The following is an 11377-nucleotide window of genomic DNA, read 5'->3' on the forward strand; positions in this document are numbered from 1 at the left end:
AGGATGTACTTGTGAATTGAAACTCTCACGAAATCCTATAACCTGAATCTGAATGGTCAAGGGTTCACTACTTCCTAAGTAAGCATTTTTTTTATTATTTTTTTTTATACAACGAAAGATTTGTTCAAGGACAGGTTCAACCGCTTAGTTTCCTCCCAATTAAGGATACTCACTTCATAGAGGCCGGGTGTGCCCCAGAACGCTCCTGTATCCTACAAGATTGACTCACGGCTACAGTAACAGAATTAATAATTATCTGTCACAATCGGATTCAAATCCAGGTCCCAGGTGTCAGTAGCATAGCGCCTTATACATTAAGCTACTCCACTTATCCACAATTGTGTTGTTACAATTATTTGATAAAAACAATATTTAGAAAAAAAAAGAAAAGAAGATGGCCTCGTGACCTTATATTGTAAACTGTTTTTAGAGTTCTACTACTGGGTAGTTTCTCTACATCCTGTATCATATCATTATGTCATTATGATCAAATTTACTTGTTGTATTTTTTTATACAGTTGTAAATATCAATAAATAAATAAATAAAATAAAAAAAATAAAGAAAAAAAACATATATAAAAATTTAATAATTAGTTATATACTACTCATTATGACTCTTCCTTTTTTTCCAAAATCCCAGTAGTAATTTGCAGCATTCCTCATGCTCAAATTGTAGCATGTAAACCCTTGACTATATATGATAAAATGATTGGAGAAAGGTAAATCTGATGTAGTTTCCTGTATGCCGTGTCCTTAGACAGTGTTAAAAGCAACATTCACACTTGCATAGATCACGTATAGTTCTAATTATCTTAATGTACAAAAATCCTTCAAACATAATAGTGGAATGAAATGTCAAACGTTCACTTAAATCTCAATATCACGGGATAACGTTTCTAATCAAATTGATTTAGTTGTTTTATCTAAGAATATAAGATATCTTTTTTAATAAAACATTTAACTAATATAATATTAATTAATTATATAAAGAAGGCTTTGAAAAATGCTTAGATTAGAAGTAAATGCCGCTAGACAGCTATACTTATAATAAATCTAGAAAGGTAAAAAAAATACAATATCTAACCCAATGAATGACAAAAAAAGTATTACAGTAATTTTCAAATAATTAATATACTTTCTTTTTCACTGTCTTCAGCAATTGCTTCTACAATTCGATTTTATTAATGAAATAAATCATCAAACTAGTATTGGCGTAAGCATGGATCAATGTTATACCACTCGTTTACATTTTTACTTAATTTTGTTTTCACTATATTATTATATTTTTTGATATAATACAGTGGAGCTTTTTTATTTTTAACATCTAGTAAAATAATGCAGTATAAAAATTCTATAAAGATATTTTATTCCGGTTAGTACAGGACTTTTATAATAGGAAAATTAGTTTTCTTAGAAAATATGTTTATTTTGTTTTAATAAAATCATTTAGTGAGAAATTAAAAAAAAATATTATTTTCAAAATTCTGAATAAATATAGATCTGTTACTGTTATACTACCAGTTTTGGAAACAACGATAATTGTACAGGACTGAAATTCAGGCCGTTTTTCAATTTCAGGCGCTTTATTTACATTTCTCGTTTAGACTATCCTTAAGTATCATCTACCACTTTTAGGCAAATATTTCAAAAGTGTTATAGAGCGGTCGCTCCTTGGGGGTCTTAGTAGTCATTACAAGTTGAGAAGTCCCTTCACACTCCTGACAAAGCAGACGGTGCATAAGCCCCTTAGTGGTCCCCTCCACGCAGCGGATCCCACAAACAAAATACCTTTCAGGCAAAGAAAGAATAATTATGTATACATATTCTTATTTTTTTGTATTATTTATTGGTTTTGTTTGAGGTAGTAAAATTGGAGAGAAAAAATGGGTCTTAATGGGGTGCGTCCGGTCGGGAAGGATTGACTTTTTTTGTTGTATTTTCTTATCTGTTATATTATATATCTTATATTATATATATTATTATCTTGTGAGATTGTGACATATTGCACATCGACCTACTCGATATACGTTTCTGTATTCAATTTGAGATGAGGAAGGCTACCATACAGGGTGGGAGAGGGGGGTTTCACGCCGTTTTTCAATTTCAGGGGCACTTTAACATTGTTCGATTAGACTATCTTATATTCTCTTCTTCCCGTTTTAGCAAATATTTCAAAAGTGATATAGAACCGTCACTCCCTGGATTCTTAGTGGGGCAGGTCCCGTTGGTTAGGATTGTCTTACCTAAATTTAAAAAGTTTACCTATAAATAGAATATTATAAAAGCCGAAAAAACGCTTTATTACAAACATATTTGATTTGTGTATAGTATTTTATAAAGAAGGAGCGTGGTGGCTCAGTGATTATGTGCTACTAATGCCCAAGATCCAAGTTTGAATTCGGCTGTGGTAGATAATTATTTATTCTGTAAATGTAGCCGTAACTCAACATTATGGTATAAGAAGTGCTACGGGCCATAAAGCTTTTAAAAAAAGAGGGTACCGTTAATTGGGGAAAAATCTTGGCGATTCTGGCCAAATTACCTCCTTGCACAACCGTTGGTATAGTAACTTTACTTCCTTACAAAATAGCGAATCACCGACCCTTAATGGATTGCAGCAGTGCAGATTTAGTTATTGTTTTTTATAGTTTTATAAAGTGTATTTATTATAATTGGTGGTAGTCCCTTCCAAACCGACCGGAGCCTCAACACTGACCACATGGACCGCACTATAACAAGGGCAAGACTGCTAACGGTGAGCGTAGGCGGTGGGTGTACTACAAGGCTGTCCACTTTTACTTTATTACTCAATATTTAAGTATATATTCCCTCCTCTAGCGATAGGTGTATAAATATTTTACAAATTCGTTTATTTATAGCTTTGTCTAATGGTAATAATTACTAATTTAAATTTTGTGGTCTCAAATTTTTCACAGAAAAATCAAAATATTAATCTCTTCGTTTTTTTTTTTCAACATGGAAGCGTTACATTTTTTAATGTAAGATATACTAAACTAAGCAAGGATAATTTTTTTTCATTCTCCACTACCTATATACATTTTTCTTTTTTGTCTGGATCATCATTTAGCAAATTTCCCAGACAATTTTTTTTTTTGAGTCGAAAGTTTTTGAGAAGTTCTGAAAATTCGCCATTTTCTTTTTTTTAGGGCGCTAATTACGGTTTTATATCTGTTTAACATAATATATTCATATTGGAAACTCATTTTGCCATTCTTTATATACATGTTATTTACTATAGACATGGTCAGAGGTCAGAACAAGGAACCTATAGGAAATCTGCGATATGATCCTCAAAAATAGGTAGGGTGGGTATTGCGCCAGTATTTGTTCTGACAAACAAGGAGAATAGAAAAGGGGAAAGAGTTGATAAACCAAAAAAAAAAATTCTTTCGGCAATATTTTTGATCAATTATAAAAAAGTATTTTTTTGAGACCAAAATCACTTTAAAATATGAATAAATCTAAATCAATAAATAAAGTATCCGGATTGATATAAAATCTTAGAACTGGCATTGTAACTATGGCATAATTTAACAAATAATAGTTGATGATTGACAAAAATAGACAATACGTCTATGGTATGGATCGCAATGTACCCTTGGAATTGACAATTAATACTTTGAAGTATCATAATTGGTATTTAGAATACTTGAGTGAAAAAAAAAGTTACTTGTCCTAATTTAGCCTAAAGAATATCATGAAATACTAATTAACTGAAGGAAAATTAATATATTGGTAATATATGAATTTGAAGGAGATGATTCAGGTTGCGGTCAACAAAAATAATTAAGAAATAGTTTCAATTATTTGTTAATAATATTTCGAACCACATAGGAGGTCTTTCAGGGCTGTTGAAATTGGTGAAAGTGGTCACCGTACAGGATAAATGAACAAAGAAATTTGAACTGACAGTAGCAGAAGGCAGAATTAAATTTTGAAGTTCAAGTATGAGAAACATTGTTCGTTAAACCTCCAACATGACTGACGTTTCTTCTCTGCAGTGTTGGTTGGAATCTTAGGCTTTCAAGTGACGATGAAAAGGTCCTAAGATAGGAAAGCTGTCACTACAAGATGACACATTTCTCAGTATTGTGCATCCCGCTTCGGAATGTGCATACTTGTTTTCATAAAGACACGAAATAGATATACATATATTTTTCTAACTAGTAGTACAGGAGCCCAACAGTTGAAAAAGTCAGTTATTTTACCCTAAATTTTTATTACATAAATGAAAAATATGTATTGTTACTAATCAAAATGGATGAGTCTGCCAACTCAAGGACATAAAAGAAAAGCTTTTAAAATAGGAAAAATGATATGAGATAACAAATAACTTTAAATAAAAAGTCCTCACTAATATATAAATTCATATCATCAATCAATAATTAAGATTAATTCATAATAAACAAATAAATTCATCATTCATCAACTGTCAGTTGAGGGGTTCTTGTTAACATCTCAACCCATCTGCCCTAATAGTACAAGAGCCCGGTAGAAAAAAGTCAGCTATTTCACCCCAATTTCTGTCTATTTTAATGAAAACTTCGTTTAATTACTAGCCAAAATTGATGAGTCTGCCAAACATAGGTTAGGGCTGTTTAAACATGTTGAATAAAATAGTTTTTCATTCAGAGCCCCGTATCGTTAAAACTACCTACGACTCTACAAAACCTCATAAAACACCATTTAGAGTAGAGTAAATTTACTAGAATATGAGCCCTAGCAAAGCTGTTTACTTTTTTTTAGTTTTAAAGTAATATTTCTTAAACACTGTACTAAAAAATCAGTAGTTTCTAAATTTATATCTCAGGAATCATGATACGTACAGATGTGTATTATCACCAAAATTAAAGCTGTTTAATATGGCATAAAGTAGTTTACGACGTTTATTTCTAGTAGTATGAACAAAATTTCATATGAAAAATTCATAATACCCCTGTGAAGATAAGCGTTAGAAACTAGTTTATTGTGCATTAAACCATCTTTAATTTTATTGTTGGTAGACATTTGTGCGTATTCCTGGAATAGTTTTTTTATAAATCAAAGCTCCAAATGAAAAAAAATTATTTTAAATATTTTATTTAAATACCGTAATTTTGTATTCCCCCTAACTATACTTGGCAGACTCATAAATTTTGACTAGTAATAGTATGTAGTTTTCATTAAAGTTATTCAAAATTGGAGTGAAATAACTAACTTATTAACTTGCACTAGAAGTTCTTGGAACTCAAACAAATTAAAAAAATTGATATGATAAAGGATTTAAAATTCATTATTTTCACTCCAATAGCTTGTTAACTGGGATTTGTCATCTGAAGATGAATACAAATATAGAATGGACTTTTTATATTTGTGATAAAAAGACCAGTCCTTAGTTAATATAAATCACCTATAATAGTGGCTGACCTTAACACCTGGAAAATACTTTTTAAGAATTTAAAAAAGATTTATCAGGCTATATTGATAAATCTTTTTATCTTTTATAGATAATTTCCTGTGAATTATCTAAAGACTAACCTGTACAGATCAGAGATAAGAGATAATAGATCTATTGCCTAAATACAATATGTGACCCCATCTTGCCTCAATGTGATCAGAATTGTTATCAAGATTCCTGCCCACCTAACATTGTTGTGTCTGGAACACATCTCTCTCTCTTGGTACCTTTCAACACTTCCGCTATCCTGATGGCAGCTTCATGTCATCTTTCCGAATCAAACCGTTATTATGAAGGTAGTAATCGATAGCAAAAAGAAATAAAATCATTTATTTTATTTATTTATTTTTTGGATATTTAGTTTTGAAGAAGAATTAATAATTAAATAAATTATATTACTAGAATAAAAATGAAATTTAAAAATAAAATGCAACGAGGTTAAGCCATTTAATGAAATTTCCATAATTTTCAGATTAGAAAAAGTGGAATATTTGAACTGAAAGACATTAACCAAATACATAACAATGAATAATGAATACTATAATAGCGAATTGTTTCAGTAAAATTTTGTTATACATTTAAAAAATTGTTTCTTGCTCAATAATACTGAAGCAAATTAGATTTTAAAAGAGGCACCATCCCGAAAAAATATATGAATTAAGAAATATTGTTTTTTTTTTAATTTTTAACCTTAAGACAGGATACGAGGTTGAAAAAAAATATATATTTATATGAGATGATGAGGGTGTGGTCAGTGAAGAACACAAGTATGTAAACATTTATTTATTAGCTCCAACGTTTCGGCCGGAATTTAAAACCTTCTTCAGGGCTAATAACAAAAAAAAAAAAAAAAAAACCGTTGGCCCTAATAAATAAGTTTCTACTTATTTATGTTCTTCACTGACCGTACAACATACATTTCTGGGTCAACAATCAGACTTTTAACAGACATATTTGATCGGACAGCTTTGATGAGACGATAGATGGATCGAAAGCCGATGAACTCTCTTGTCGGACTGTCGATTACAGACCTCTTCGTCTTTCGGTTTTCTCTTTGTGATCTTCACTCTCTGTGTGTTCAACAGTCCCGCTAATTGAGTAGTAGTTTGATTTTTGTAATATCGGTATGATGTGGAGAACTTATTTATGGCCATTCGTAGATCATTGAAACTAATGAATTTGATGAAAAGCAGCGTATTCTGGATAGTAAAAAAACTTCAGGAACTTTATGAAGAATATTTCATTATTTATTTAAAAGTTCTACATACATTTTTCTTATGATCCCCTTCCAACTCATTTCAGACCTACATGGGAGGCAGGAGTTTTTTTACAGGTTACCACCCTATTCTAACCATGGTTAGAGGTCACCCCCACAGTCAACTCCCCGGCCGGATTCGAACCGGCACCGTTGTAATCATGAGCCAGTCAAAGTTGCAGCTTTGTCGCGCTCAATTACGAACGGCTCAAAGCTCAACAAATTTAAAAATATTTTTTCAACCAATAAAACCAGCCTGTTACATTTTGGTTAGTCTAGTAATCTCACAATAGCGGTGGATGCTTTTACCATTGTTTTTTTAATTTTTATAAAGTGAGAAAACAATGCTCTCTTCAGTAGTTGCCCTAACTAGTACCATTATCTCACTTAGTTCACTTATTCCAGTGACCCATAAATTAAAACGGATCAAGAATGAACTGAGAAACATGATTGCTTCAAGAATGATTGAACAGTTTTTCACTGATGTTGAGAGAAAATTATTTACATAAATATACTTCTAAAAAGTAATTATTGATTTTGCTTATCAAAATCCAAGAAAATTACCTATTATAAATGTTTATTTGTATTATATTTGTTACAATTCAAATACATTATTATAATTATTATTATATCTGCGACAGACCTGAAGGTCTAAGACTAGTTTGGTCTAGGACTCTTGACGTGGTTTTTTCGTAGGGAGGATTCTTCACTCCCACGCCTATTTTTTATGAGCGCTACTTATTAGCTAATGGGCCTCACAAATGCCCGAGGGGAGATTGTTAGTGAGTTTTGTGTTATTTTATGCTTGAAAAAAGTCCGGGTGGGATCGGGACTCGATCTGACAACCTTTGGGTTGGTAGACAGGCGCACCCCATGAATGTTGTTGGGAATCCAAAATTTGGTTAAAGTCAGCCTTGAATGATACTAATAGATTTTGAACTAAACATTGCTAATCTTAGCAAGACACATGTGCACCCTTATTTATTTAAAATTTTGTCTTTTTTTCAAAATTAAATTAATTATATAAAAATACATACATTTTTCTCAATTTAACCTTTTATATTTATTTATTTTGTTTTGAGGCGGTCGATATGAGAATTATCAACTTTTTAGGATCGAATCATTGCTTTAAGAAAATTACTAGCTGGAAGATGTGTAAGATCTGATTGATGTAGACCAGTGGTTCCCTAACTTCTTTGTTCTACCGCCCCCTTTCCAGAAGCAATATTACATACCACCCCCTTTAATCACTTTCTTAAAAATTTTAATAGTAATAGGAAATATATATGTATTACTGTTTATACCTTTTTCGTAAAATATAGCAAAGAAAGGTGTAAATTAAAAATATTGAACTTGGAAATTATGAAACTATTTATTGAATTCAAAATATATAGGATGTAATACAAAAAAAAGTTAAAACATTCGAAATGTTTCGAAACCGGGTGTGCTGCTAACAATTTAGTAATCCTCAGCTCTATTTTCGTTAGAATTAATATAGTTAACCGTGACAACTTGTAGTTATTCATCGCCCACCAATGCACCTGTGGCCATGCAGGGAAACCGCCCCCCTGGATCGCTGCAGCGCTCACCAAGGGGCGGTGGTACACACTTTGGGAATCACTGATGTAGACTGATGACCTTTAGATTCACTAAGCCTGTTTTGTTTTTTATAATAATGAGTATTCAATTCTAAAGAACAGTACCTGCATCAGATTGGGAAGACGATTTCACAGTTGACAAGATTTCGCTGACTTTTCCGCTTTCCAGCCGCGGCTCAGTTGGAAAATGCTCCAATTTCCTAAGTCGTTTGTTGTTTATCCTAATCGGTAATTGCCTACTGATGCAGAGGTCCCGACCGGTGTCGAAATCATATTAGCATAGCCAGTCAACCAGAACTCGGATTGCTTCATTTTATCAAGAAATAATAATTCCCATATTATACCTTATCATAAATAAAAAACATGATTTTAGGAACAGGGGTAAGGATTGTACTAGACGTCTAGGATGATAGATAAAATTGTGATGGAAGTTTGAGAATTTGGATGATAGAAGGTAAAGAACAAATGGGATATTGAGATCGTGACAAAGGATATTGTTGGTAACATAATATGGGACTTAACACTGTAATGATTGGATAGGTTAGATGTTAAAAAATTTAGCTGCTCCTCATAGTAAAAGAGTGCATTGTCTTGTCAATGCATTATATGACCATTGTCAATGATGTTTCAGCCAATCAGCCATTTCTGAACATTTTGGCCAACTCAGCCACGATTATGACCCTCTCTTAGGCACAATAATGTTTGTTAAATAAATATCATTCGTATTTTTTATATTCGCTGATACAAAACATCGAATATGTAAAAACAAATAAAATAAAAATGACAACTATACTTTCCTCTCCGACGTGCCCTCCATGATCAGGTGCCTCAAGGTTAAGCGTGGGTTTCCATCTCCTCGCTTTAATTTTATCGTTTCCAATAAACGATTAATGGTTATTATACTCGAGAAATATTTTGTATTCATTATAATTGGTCTCAGCCCACACATTTCTAAGAAAATATTTCTGAAGTGTTCTTCTAACTGAGAGGAGCACTCTGTCGCCCACCCTTTCAGATCTGGATGCACTCAAGATGATATAAAACGAAACATTAATTTATTCATTTAACTAAAGTTGCAGTTCCACGATGGAAACCAGATAAAACAAGTACCATTGGCGACAAGGGTGTAGAATCAAAACTAGAGGGGCTAAGCCATGGTCGTTCAGGTTGTGACATTCCAGCACGGAAAAGGCGAATAAAACCAAAACTTTATGAAAATTATATGTAATTATAGCAACGCTGTATTAGTTATTAAAATTATTTGTTTAAAAAAAATTTATCAAATTAATAATTGTTGCCACTTCCACTTCGGGCAGCTTCTCCGGGTACGCCCACGATTGGCAAAATTGGAGTAGAAGTTGAAACTCTTGAAAGTGAAAACCAATAAGAAGTCGCTAACATGCAATCAAGAAATAAATATATTATATGGAAGACATTTGTCCTAGGGTGGCTTTAGATAATTATCTGGGAACTGTTCAGAAGTAACACTTTTGATAAACAGAATTTAATCAAAATCATTAGAGCCGTTTTTGACATAATCTAAAATATTTTCGATCAATCCCAGGTAAAAATCCCAGGCATATATCTGCCTTAAACATGTAATTTCAGTTTCGTATAATTTTGGTTTTTGAGCTGTTCTCAGATAAAGACCATTTTGTGAGACTCGGTTATTGTTGTTTTTTGAAATCAAAATTTTCCAGTTCTGTAATACTCCTCACTACTGTATATAATACCTATATTATTACAAATTTAGGTATTAAACATTGCTTGTACTTTTGATAACATTCGTATAGCAGTAGCATTGGTATTAAGTCCCAAAGTTGTCACAAAGTAATTCCGTAGGTATTTTCAAACAAAACTATTAAAAACGTAAGCTGTAACAATGAACTATAAGAAAACAGATTTTGTTCAATTATTTTTCTATGTATAGTATTTTAAAAATTAATATTTTACGACTAATCGCTTTTATTTTATTTTTACCATCTTTTATTTCTCAAATTCAACTAAAATTACTGCATTTATGTGAATTGAAAGATCTCTCCACCTTCCCTCAATATTAAATATAATGGATGAATGCTGGTTGGATGGTGATGAATGTTATGTTGATGTCGATGTATCGATAGTGGTTCCTAGCGGGACTTACGACCACACAATGGAACCGATTCATATTACCTAACAACTGAAATTTTTTAGGCCAGAATTATATAATGACAGTTTTTTAAAAAATAAAAAAGTTTATTGTGTAAATAATTAAACTTTTTATCTATTTTAGTCTCAAAACAGTTGTAATTTTTTTATAATTTCGATGTTTCAGCCAATTCGGCCATTCTCAAGGACAATCTTAATATAATTTTAGAACCAAATCATTTAAAAAAACAACTTCATGTTGGCAATTCTACCCAGATCATTTATATCAGTTCACAAATTATCCTAATTAGTCAAATGTTCACATTAAATTAAAAATTAAAAATATTTATCACAGTAAAACCTTCTTTTTTAAAATGTATTACATGATTATTGTAATAAATATTAACAAAGAATGCTTGACTGTTATACAAATGTTTAATTTTTAATTTAATGTGAAAATTTTACTAATTTGGATAATTTGTGAACTGATATAAATGATCTGGGCAGAATTGCCTACATGAAGTTGTTTTTTAAATGATTTGGTTCTAAAATTATATTAAGATTGTCCTTGAGGATGGTCGAATTGACCTTCGGACCTACAAAGAAATAAAAAAATTTTTGAGACTAAAATGGATACAAATTTTTAATTATTTAAACAATATTAACAAGTTTCAAGAAAGATTTAGGTGTGTTAAGATTATAAATAAAAATGTTTAAGTTTTAATCGCTATTACTTAAGGTAAGAAGATACCTGATTAATTAATTTATTTTCCAATATTTATTTCTTTTTTTAAAATTGTTTTTGGAAAGGATTCCAATCGTGAAAAAATTCAGTTTTTCGCAACAAGAGACATTGTTTTAATATTGATATGTATGAGAGGTACCAGCTGGGGTTTTTTAACTTAAAATAATTTCCTTTGTCGGCATACCAATTATACC

This window comes from Halyomorpha halys, unplaced genomic scaffold, assembly GCF_000696795.3.
Source record: "Halyomorpha halys isolate HHAL.00 unplaced genomic scaffold, Hhal_1.1 Scaffold207.1, whole genome shotgun sequence".
Classification (NCBI taxonomy): Eukaryota; Metazoa; Arthropoda; class Insecta; order Hemiptera; family Pentatomidae; genus Halyomorpha; species Halyomorpha halys.